The following is an 11,023-nucleotide window of genomic DNA, read 5'->3' on the forward strand; positions in this document are numbered from 1 at the left end:
AGTGACATCCCTTTTCCTACCTGTACAAGAAAGAGTATAGCTGTCCCCAGGTGTCAGTGACTTCCAATCTGAGTTAGAAAGAATACTGATATTCATGTAACACTATCATATTTCATTACCTTTGCCCACATTAAATCTTGTTTACTCCTCTCTCCAGGGAGCTATTTGTTTGCTTTTTACTGTAAAAGCTTTGAAAGATATGGGACACTGTCCAAGAGAGGGAAATAGTCTTGGATCTTAATAATCGTTTGCTAGTTGTAATTGTAGTTATTAGTCTTTTCTTCCAGGTGATTATGCCTCCACCACGGTATCTCTTTCTAGTAACCAAATGGATTCTGACTCTTTGCTCCTTTATCCCCAACCTTTAGTATTCTGATCCAAACCCACAAATTTGGGAAGAAAACTGATAAAATGATGGAAACAGGAAGAAAATGTTGCTTTGGGACCTAGAGGATTGAGATGTGGAGAGTTCTAAGCAGAATTAAAATAGTGACTCATCTCTTCCTACCTATTTCTAGCAAGGCAGGTGCTTCTGGACTGTCCTTTCCAGTGACTTATGGGCTGTCAGTAACTGCCTTCTTTTTTTTTTTTTTTTTTAATTTATTTTTTTAATCTGGTGAACATCTGTTTTTCCAGAAATGTAGAATTAATGGTAGTGAGGACCCTCCCCCTCGTGATTAAAGAAACATTTCCTTATGTTTGTTTAGGATAGTAACTGACACTCTAGTTAGAGAGCTTTCCTTCTAAGAATTAAATTCTGGGGCTTATAATCCTTTTTTATTATAAACATACATATATCTGTTATTGTTGTTTTGCTCTTGTTTCCATGGGTACTGTTTGACCTTCCTCACCCACATTCTAGCTATTCCTGCTGATGTATTGAACTCTGTGGCTTGTAATGTTTTTCAGGTCCTTAAATAGAATTTTGTTTGTGCTTTTGTTTTACCTAATACCTGCGTGTTTCACAAGTGAAGGGAATTGAAGTTGAGATACCTGAGGAAACTTAACTTTTTTTCACCTGTGTTTTGGAATGTCCATGGACTCTTGTGTATGCTGGGTGGATTTGGCTCAGAGTTTTTGGTATTTGCTTTACAGAGGGTGGAGCCGAACCAAGTTCTCTTTTTCTTTCTGAGGTGTTGGTGTTAACTCTTAACCGGCTGAAATGTTTAAAAAAAAGAGAGAGAGAGAGAAAAAAAAATTGTGTAGCACTGGTAGTGAGTAGAATTGCATTCAGAGCTAGGGGATTGGAAAGTTTCCAGAAAAGTAGTGCTACTTAACCCCTTTCTTGCCAACTGTAACTTACCTCAAGGCATCAGAATATTCTCTCATTGTTCTTTTTATGAGAACTCTGTGACAGTGAGAGACCAGGAGGGGCATTGCAATCCACTTGTCTTTGTGTCTGTGTGTATATGTGGGTGCGTGGAGGGGGAAAAATTGCTGGTGTGCTTTTGTTACCCATGGCTTAGTTTTTTGAACTACAAGCTAAAAGAACTGTTTTCCCTGCTCCACCTTTGCTAGAGTGTGTGTTCTCTGGAATTCCATTAAGAATGTACTTTATAAGTCTCCCTTTCTCTCTGCCCCTCTCTCTGCTTGTGTGCTCTCTCTCTCCTTCAAAAATACATAAACATTAAAAAAATAATAATTTAAAAAAGGGCACCTGGTTGGCTCAGTCGGTTGGGCATCCAACTTCAGCTCAGATCCTGATCTCTGTCTGTGGGTTTGAGCCCCGTGTCAGGCTCTGTGCTGACAGCTCAGAGCCAGGAGCCTGCTTTGGATTCTGTGTCTCCCTTTCTCTCTGCCCCTCTTTCTGCTCATGCGCTCTCTCTCTCTCTCCTTCAAAAATAAACATTAAAAAAAAAAAAAAAAAAAGAATGTACTTTATAAAACTCCACTGGTTTGGACTTAGTGTGCCTGAAGGTTATTTGTTTGCATTTGAGGAGTTTCTCATCTCTTTAAGCTGCTGCATACCTTTCCAGGCTTATGCAGGTTCTAAGTACAGATCAAGTGAATGGAAGGCAGAGCTTACATATTGGCAAAGATACTTTTACCCTCTGAGACATCTTGGGTGGAAAGCAGATGGAGTTGAAGTTTAAAAAGTGGTTGGGAATCACCTTTTAAAAACATTGGGTTGTTAGAGATGCTGATAGTTGTGGCTGAAGCTGGGCTGCCTGGTATTTCCTGATTCTTCATGAATCTTTCTCCTCCTGGGCCATAAGCATATCCTTTCTCCAGCATTGTTGCAGTTCCTTGCAGAGGTCTTTAGGATGAAGGAAAATAAAAATTCAAAATGAACAGAATGTTTTCTGATTTTTCAGCAGTGATGAAGTTGGGTGTCAAATAAACTGCTGGCTGAAATATGTGTAAAGGTAGTAATTACAACCAGGGTGTTGGAGGCTGCAGAGTATTCCTGCATTTTATAAACACCATGTTTTATACAATCAAGAAGTTGATGCATTCTAAGAAGGAATATTACTTCCTGATTCAGCTAGAGGCATAAGTCTGTAAAACGTGAGTTTTAGCTTGGGATTAGAGAGAAGAGAAGATACATAATTTTTAAAATCTTGTTTAATATTAGATGTCAATGTATTGAATTTCACCAAGTGAGTTTCATGCCTTGTGAAAAACAAAGTGATAGTGAAAGTATAAATGTTTGGTTGTAGACCCCTGTCCGTCCGTCCATAAGGAGAGCAGTCAAAGGTAAAGGATGCCAGGCAGAATTTTAGGTAGTAGGGAAGATAGAGAATATGAAAGAAGTGGAGTTGTTTATGCAAATATCTGCTTCTATCTTATTAAGACATTAACTTTGATCCAGAAAGTTGCAGAAAACGGAGAGCTTTATACTAAAGTCATGTGATTTTTTTTTTTTTTTTTTTTAAAGATGATAAACAAAGGGATTACTTATTTTGGAAAGAGAGCCTACAGAAATGTTTGTGAGATGTTTGAGATGACAGAATGATACCTTAAAAATTGGTGCCCTTTTTCCTGCCTTGTTTTTAAAGAGGTAGCCCAAGGATCCACTTGATCATGTTACATTTACTTGTCTCAAAGGAAATCCTCCCTGACAAGAGGTCAGACCGAGGGAATCCCTCAGAATTAAAATCTCTGCCTTGAGAGAGTTGGTAAATGTTCGGATACTTTTATTTAAAAAAAAAAGCTGAAAATTTTATGACATGTAAATTATATTTATTATAAAACCTAAGAACATAGTTATAAGTGAGAAATGATTTAAGTTTGTTGATGCGCATATGGGTCAGAATAGACTAATTTTATTTCCTGTATGGTGGAATAACCTTTTGCTATCCCTTGGGGCTCTCCATTTTATAAATGGATTGCCAAGTTATTCTTGGAGAGTATTAACATTTTCAGTGAAATGTAATGGAGGTTTACAAGATAAGGTTATACCACATAAGATTTAGAAGAACAGGTTAAAATCATGTTTATTACCAAGAAATAGTAGTAATTGTAGAGAAAAGGTTTGTGTGTTCAGATAGTATGTTTTTCCCATTTTATGTCTCATTTGAAATCATTCATGACTACAAAAAGCATTCCTATTTGAAACAAGCTACGTGTTGTATTACTTAAGTGTTTTTCTTTATTTTGTTGCCCTTCCTCTTACTCACTTTTGTTTGAAAGCCTTAGGAAAGAATTTACCTCTTGCTAATGAGCAAAGCAGCCTTGAGTATTTGCCCCTAGTTAGGGTTAAGGAAGACAAAGGCAAGCCTCCTCTCCCCTTGCCCAGTTAATATCCTCCCCTCCTTCTTTGTTTTTATTCCCTATCTGCTTCTGTAGGGGCAGGGCCCAGTTCCCTGGGCAGCCAGGCTTTTGATGAATCAGGAGTGGTAAAAGCTGTTAATACTAAAATTTCATAAAGCTTCAAAGCTAAAATTGAAAAAGAAAGAATGTTTAGACACTGGGAACATTTTTTACTTCATTTTACACCTCTCTTTTTCCTTTCTCTCTTCTTTCTTTCTTTCTCCCTTCCTTCCTTCCCCCCACAACCCCCTCCAAACATTCTATTAGAACCAAGGAACCCTTTTTAATAAAGTCAAAGAATTACTGGAAAAGAGAAGTATTAGGACCAGTGTTTCAATGAATTTTACCACCTATTACAGGATAACTAGGTGTATCATTGCTGTTTCAGCTCTGAGATTCTTCCATTCATTATTAAAACTTGGTATGAAGGGTAGCCTTAAAATTTTAGTGTTGGAAGGGACTTTAAATGTCATCAAGCCCAAACACCCACTCAGTGCAGTAGTCTCTTCTTACATTTGAAGTTTGGAAACATGGGGGGACCATGGGGTGGATGTTGGATAAATGAATGCAGAAGAAGCACAAATTTTGGATTCTACATATCCTTTAGTAAATTTCAGGATCTTGGAATAGCTAGAGTAGTAGAAAGATTTTATAAAGGTAACGGATATACTAGAAGCTCTGTAACTGAGAGGGAAAAGACTGAAGAAACTGCTGTGTGTTGCCTGGCTCTCTGACAATCATAGTTTCAATTTGTCCTATAAATATTTGCTTAAATTTCTTTACTCTGAGAATGGGGATGGAACAGATAAGGGGACACAAAGGAGAATAAGTATAACGGAGCTGAATTAAGAGAAACACCTGGCATTCTTACGTGGAAGCATTCTTATATGGAAGATGGGCTATTCCATCCTTGGTGGTGGTTAAGTGGTCCTTAGTCTAGGTGGTAGCGAAGTTGACATTTTAAGGTAGTAGGTAGAGGTAGATGGTGTTCTGGATTTTTGATTCTGTGATTTATTCCCTGTTTTAGAAATACTGCTGTGTGAAAGCATAGAGTTTGCATTTTCTTCTAAGATTTAAGGATCTAACAGAAGATAATTTATAAACTGTCTTTGATCCTGCAGGTCACAGAAGACCAAGGAGTATACCTTGGTATTGGGCTTACATCTCAGAAAAAGCTGCCTTATGTTTAATTTTTTTTTTAAGTTTATTTATTTTTGAGGGGAGGTGGGAACAGAGGATCTAGAGCTGGTTCCATGCTAACTGCAGAGAGCCCGATGCAGGGCTACAACGTACAAACCGTGAGATCATGACCCGAGCTGGTTGAATGCTTACCTAGCTGATCCTCCCTGGCACCCCTATGTTTGACTTTTTAAAAAGGCACCAAACTGTTTTCCAAAGTGAGTGTACCATTTTACATCCCCACAAGCAATATAGGAGTTCTAGTTCCTTGCTGACACTTGGTATGATCAGTCTTAAATTAGCCATTTCAGTGAGTATGTGATGGTACTTCAGTGTGACTTTAATTTGCATTTGTGTAATGATGTTGAGCATCTTTTCAACTATTTATTTGCTATTTATGTATCTTCACTGAAGTGTCTGTTCGAATTTTTTCCCATTAAAAAAAAAGTTTTTTTTAATGTTTATTTTAGAGAAAGAGAGAGAGTGCAAGTGGGGAGGGACAGAGAGACAGGATTGGAAGCAGGGTCCATGTTAACAGCAGAAAGCCCAATGTGGGCTTGAACCCATGAACCGTGAGTTCATGACCTGAGCCAAAGTCAGACACACAACTGACTGAGCCACCCAGCTCTCCCTAAAATTTTTTATTATTATAGTCTATATGCAAGTAATTTGTTGGATATGTGTTTTGCAGATACATCTTTCTCCTATGATTTGCCTTTTCATTTTTTTTAACACTGTGGTATGAAAAACAAAAGTATTTAACTTTGATGAAGTCCAATTTTTAACTTTTTGCTTTTTGTGTCATTTCAAAAATCTGTGCTAAAATCACAGCCCATAAGATTTTCTTCTTGTTTTCTTTTAAAAACTTTATAGATGTAGCTCTTAAGTTCTCTTTTCCTCTATGGGTATGTTAATTATATCCTGCTCATGCTTTTGGGGGGTATATTTTCACTTGTAGGCAAAGACAGAACCTTTCTGATACTCAGGATTGGGGACCTTTGAGATTCCATTTATCCTGGAGTCATTTTCATCTTAATATGTGGTGGTAGAAAGCTTTTGTTCTCCTGTATGTCCTGTGCTACAGGGTGTATAGTGCCATTCTTCTATCTAAAAATATTAAAGAATGTTTAGCATCTTTTTTTTTTAAGTTTTAATTTATTTATTCATTTAAGTAATCTTTACACCCAACATGGGGCTCAAACTCACGACCCCAAGATGAAGAGTCAGATGCTCTTCGACTGAGCCAGCCAGGCGCTCCACTGTTCATCTTGATAGTAGGAAGATGAATTCATTCCAGACTGGAAGGACAGGGAGTAATAGTAACAACAACAGTAGCAGTAGTAATAAGGTTTGTTGCATACTTATACACCCCTAGCACTGTGCTAAAGAGCTTTAGATTCGTTATCTCATTAATCTCTAACTCAATCTTATAAAATAAGTACTGTTGTTATTCCAATTTTATAGGTAATTAAACAGACTCAGATCAAGAAACCTGCTTTAGCTTGAAAAACTAGGATTCAGACTGAGGTCTGGCTTATTAAAAAAAAAATTTATTCACCACTCTGTGCTGACATTTTACAAGTGTCCAGTTTTTGCACCTTTAGTATAAAAGAGTATTAACTGCTAGGAATTTACTAGAAAATGTTGGTGGCATCTCTTTAGTCATTTGATGACTGTAGTCTATTAAAACTGGGCTCTCCTCCAGTTCATTTGGTGGGAAAGAAGTACTGGGTCAAGATGGACCAAGTGCAGTGGCTAAATGGCTAACTGCTTTTTGCATTTAGTGATTTAAACTTTGAAATCATTGCAAGAATTACAATTAAACCTTTCTTAGACATGAAGAAGTAGATATTTCAGTGCATCACAACCAATCTTTCCTCTGGCTCATGAGTTATTAAGTTGCCAGTTATTATTTTTTTATTTTAATTTTTTTAAATGTTTTATTTATTTTTGAGAGAGAGAGAGAAAGAGTGAGCAAGCAAGCAAGCAGGTGAGGGGCAGAGAGAGAGGGAGATACAGAATCTGAAGCAGGCTCCAGGCTCTGAGCTGTCAGCACAGAGCCGGACATGGGGCTCGAACTCACAAACTGTGAGATCATGACCTGAGCTGAAGTCGGACACTTAACCTACTGAGCGACCCAGGCACCCCACCAGTTGTTATTTTTAAAGGCAACCTTCTGTGTAAATGAAATAGCTCTAACAGCATCAGCTATCAGTTGTATGAGTTGTTTAAATTGATTAAAGCAGCAAGTAGTGGTGACAAATGGGAAGGAGGAAGCTGTTGCTAGACTGCTTCCCATAGTTACCTTTTCTATATTTTAGAATAAGCATGTAGTATTCTTAAAATCCTTTCTCTGTAGCCCTGAAACTTGACTGTAAGGATTGCGAATGGTTAATATCTCCAGGATCTCTTCTGAGAGTCTGGGGCCTGCTGATGTTTGTTCTTTAGACCTGGCATTTATTTGCCTGTGGTTAATAATTAAAACATCGCCACCAAGATCCAGGTACCTGGAACTAGGATTTTCTGTATGACTGCTGGCAAAGAGTAGAGAATAGAGTTTCTCTTATTTGTTTGAATTCGCATGGATCTACTCTGGATCAAAAAGGCTAAAGATCAACAAGTCATGTGGTTGCCCTATCAGGTTCAGTCCTTGCTTTTTAATAGATTGTAATCTCAGTCATGTTAATAGGTGAATGGGTAGGAAAAGCTCAGAGGCTATGAACGTAAGAGTTTAAAAGCTGTAGGATTTTAGGGGTGCCTAGGTGGCTCATTCGGTTAAGCACGTGCTCTTGGTTTTGGCTCAGGTCAATGATCTCACAGTTCATGGGTTTGAGCCTCATTGGGCTCTGCGCTGGCACTGTGGACCCTGCTTGGGATTCTCTCTCTCCCTCTCTCTCCCTCTCTCTCCCTCTCTCAATAAATAAATAAACATTTTTTAAAAAAAGAGGGATTTCAGAGAAGTGAAGGAATTGAGTGGAAAGATTACTGGACTAAGAGAAGACCTAGGTTTCAGAATCTTAGAATGCTGGAGGTTAAAAGGATGCTAAAAATTATTTCATTCAAACCCTTTATTTTATGCATTAAGAAATGTGAACCTAGAAAAATGATCTGTCTACATTTATAGCTAGACCTAGGACTAGAACCCCTATCTCCTACTCCCATCGAAGTATTCTTTCCAAATATTCCTGTTTAGTCAGACTTTGCCACAATTAACCCTGTGAACTCTGGGCAAGTCATTCCACTTTTCTTATTCTTTTCTTATAATATTAGAGAGTTAGCATGTAAGATTTCAAAGGTCTGTATTTACATCCCAAATTCTATAATGATCCAGAATAGAATTGTGGACAGTGTTAGTTAACTTCATAGAAGATGGGGGATATGACAGGCCTTGGAAGGAAATACACGGGTTGGTAGAGAAGATTTCATGGTGTGGGGAGCAGTGTGAACAGAGGCTCAGAGGTGCAAGTGTGTGTCTGTGGTAAAGAGAAATGGCCCAGTTATAGCAGTCAAGTATTTATATGGGACATAAATCATTTAAGAAAGGCACACTACTTCATAGAGTTTATTTTATTCCTTTTAAGGGATAAAATAGGTTCTCTTTCTGTAGAAACCTGCAGAAGGCAGGATTGAAAATTAGTGTTTTGTATGTCGCGATGCATGTTGATGCAGTTTTTGGCCATGTGAATGTGTTATGGTGACAGGAAATCAGCATATCCAAGAACATGAATAGACAAGTGTTAAGGTTCCAGCAAATCATATCTGCTACCGCGATGGAATTTAGATAGTTAACTTTGAGTTACAATCCTTGTCCATTTTAACGCACCCATCTTTTCAGACTTTAGGAGATAAAACTAGGTTTAAAAAATATGATTCTCAGCTGGATCTCAAAGCTGTATAGCTAAATAGTGGACTCAGGTAGGAAATGCCATTGTAGGAACAATTAGAACTCTTTAGACCCTACTACTACTTCTTAAAAGTTGCCTAGTACAGGGGTTCCTGGGTAGCTCAGTTCGTTAAGCGGCTGACTCTTGACTTCAGCTCAGGTCATGATCTCACAGTTGGGTTTGTGAGTTCAAGCCCCACATCAGGCTTTGCACTGACAGTGGGGAGTCTCCTTGGGATTCTCTGTCTCCTGTCTCTGCCTCTCCCCGACTCATGTATGTGCATTTTCTCTCCCCCCACCCCTGCTCTCTCAAAAATAAATAAACTTGGGGCGCCTGGGTGGCGCAGTCGGTTAAGCGTCCGACTTCAGCCAGGTCACGATCTCGCGGTCCGTGAGTTCGAGCCTCGCGTCAGGCTCTGGGCTGATGGCTCAGAGCCTGGAGCCTGTTTCCGATTCTGTGTCTCCCTCTCCCTCTGCCCCTCCCCCGTTCATGCTCTGTCTCTCTCTGTCCCAAAAATAAATAAAAAACGTTAAAAAAAATTTTTTTTAAAAAAAATAAATAAATAAACTTAAAAAAAAAAAAAGTTCCTTAGTGCAGTATAGGTTTTGATTGCATGCTTATTTGAAGGGTTCTTTAGTCTTTTGTAAATGAAAATAAACATGTGTATATATATATATATATATATATATATATATATATATGGCCTTCCAAGGCCTGTCATGTCCCCCATCTTATATAATATAGAGAGGAAGAGAAGGAGGTGTCTTTTTGGGCGGATCTTATTTCCCATCTTGCTTGTGAGGTGCTTAAGCCCTTTGGTGGTATTTCACTCATGTTAGCAATATCCTTTTATGTATTTACTTTTAATGTGAGTCTTGGGAATCTTGGGATCATTTTCAAGGTTCTCTGTTTCTATGGTCTAATGTAGGAGATTGACAGAAACCTTAGTCCTCTCTCACCAAGGTAACTGAGGCAGAGAGAAGCTCTAATGTAACTGTACCTGATCAGAAGAACTCTGTTGAGAAAAGTTTATTATTATTCTCTAGAGATATAGTATCTTCAAGTTTTGTGTTTAATGAAGGAACATGTCTATAGGACTAAAAATGTCTACATTATTTTACATACTTCAGGGCTGCCAACTTATATCATAATGAATGGGAGTAGTATTTGGCCCAGTGCTATAGGGATTGTTAACATAACATTTAAAGCAAGTAATTGGTAAGTCCCTATATTATTTTAATCTATTAGTATCATGGTCTTTCAGGGCTACAGAAAGGTTTACACAGAGTGTTAAGAAAACAAGACAGAGGAGTCTTCTAAGTCCTCAGGAAATGTCTAAGTCTTCACAAAAAGTGCTAGTGACCTTTTTGTTTTGTTTTGTTTTGTTTTTGTTTGTTTCTTACACTTTTATACTCCTACATAGCTATTCTTCAGTTTCTTCATTTGGCCATAGCAGCAAAGTAGATTGAGACTGTTCTAAAATTATTTCATCATATTTGCATGGGACCTCCAGAGATAATTTTAGTTTTGTTAGTTTTTTGTGAAAGATGTGTGTTGGGCTCCCCAGGCATAAAGGCCTCTAGTGATTTCTTGATTCTTGTATTTTAGAAAGATGGGAGTTGGCCTTAGTTGGCAGCTCTTTGCATCCGCCAGGGCTTATTCGTTACTTACTTCTAGGCCCATGGTGACGTCTGTTTCCTGTGATTGAAACCACAAGAAGAAGTGGTGAGAAGCCACTGTAGGATATGTACTATCAGGCAAGTAGCAGGCATGGAGCTGCCCTCAAAAAGGGCAGTAGTAACTAAGCACAGTCTTTAAGGTCTCCAGAGACCCTAGAAATGTTCTGACCTAGCTTCCTCATCTTAACATGAGGAGGCCGGTGAGGTCTGGAGGTATTAATTTGCTCAAGGTCATGTAATTAGGTGAGCTAGCTTTTAGACTATTCATTATTCTTTCTCACATTGCTTTGTCATCCCTAATTTTTCTTCTTCTTTTTTAATGTTTATTTATTTTTGAGAGTGAGTGGGGGAGGTGCAGAGAGAGGGGAGACAGAGGATCCAAAGCGGGCTCTGCGCTGACAGCAGAGAACCTGATGCTGGGATTGAACTCAGAAACTGTGAGATCATGACCTGAGCTGAAGTGCAAGGCTTGACTGACTGAGCCACCCAGGTGCCCCTTTCATCCCTAACTTTTCTCATTGTGCCCTG

At 38.5% G+C, this 11,023-nt stretch overlaps 1 protein-coding gene across 5 annotated transcripts in view; it reads left to right on the forward strand.

Moving 5' to 3' along the window:
* Positions 1 to 11,023, forward strand: part of DIAPH1 (diaphanous related formin 1) — a 105,625-nt gene that overhangs the window by 1,126 nt on the left and 93,476 nt on the right. The window lies entirely within an intron of this gene.

Source organism: Herpailurus yagouaroundi, unplaced genomic scaffold (assembly GCF_014898765.1).
Source record: "Herpailurus yagouaroundi ecotype Mexico unplaced genomic scaffold, PumYag 29, whole genome shotgun sequence".
Classification (NCBI taxonomy): domain Eukaryota; kingdom Metazoa; phylum Chordata; class Mammalia; order Carnivora; family Felidae; genus Herpailurus; species Herpailurus yagouaroundi.